Source organism: Delphinapterus leucas, chromosome 15, assembly GCF_059928025.1.
Source record: "Delphinapterus leucas isolate spDelLeu-1000000601 "Yukka" chromosome 15, BTC_Dleu_Yukka2, whole genome shotgun sequence".
Taxonomy (NCBI): domain Eukaryota; kingdom Metazoa; phylum Chordata; class Mammalia; order Artiodactyla; family Monodontidae; genus Delphinapterus; species Delphinapterus leucas.
Window position 1 is genome coordinate 5,082,570 of NC_143143.1, and position 594 is coordinate 5,083,163.

A 594-nucleotide genomic window follows, 5' to 3' on the forward strand; every position below is an offset into this window, starting at 1 on the left:
AGGGAAAGAGAAGGCAAAGATGATTCTAAGGTTTTTTTTGGCCTGAACGACTGGAAGAACAGAGCTGCCATTTATCATGAAGGGGAGGACTGGGGTTTGAGGGGGAGATGAGTTTTGGGGGTGAAATTAAAGGGTTGGGTTTGGGCATGTCAGACTTAAGGTGCCCGATGAGACATCCACGTGGTGACAGCAAGTGGCAGCTGGAGACAAAGTCTGGAGTTCAGGGGTGAGATCTACTGGAGATAAAAATGTAGGCGTAAACAGCATGTATTGATATATGGTTACATATATATATACATATATATATATAGCAATTAAAGCCACTAAGAGATGGATTAATACTTTCCCAACAGGCCCAGGGAGTATTTTCTAGTCTTTGGTTTCCTGGGGGAAGCCTTCCAGCAGATACAATAGCTCTGTTACTCATTTCCTTAACAGGACGAATATACAGGTTAAAAAGTCAAATTTTAGGCAGATTAGAAATAGTCAAATTAGCATAAAGATAATGGCCTCATTAATACTTTTCTAATTATTTATAATGTAGAAAACTAGTTTTAGTCCATAATGATGCAGAAGTTATATTTTGCTTTGTGG

General features: G+C 38.9%; 1 protein-coding gene across 3 annotated transcripts in view; it reads left to right on the forward strand.

Moving 5' to 3' along the window:
- Nucleotides 1-594, forward strand: part of RSPH10B (radial spoke head 10 homolog B) — a 40,677-nt gene that overhangs the window by 33,911 nt on the left and 6,172 nt on the right. The gene's annotated exons all lie outside the window — the stretch shown is intronic.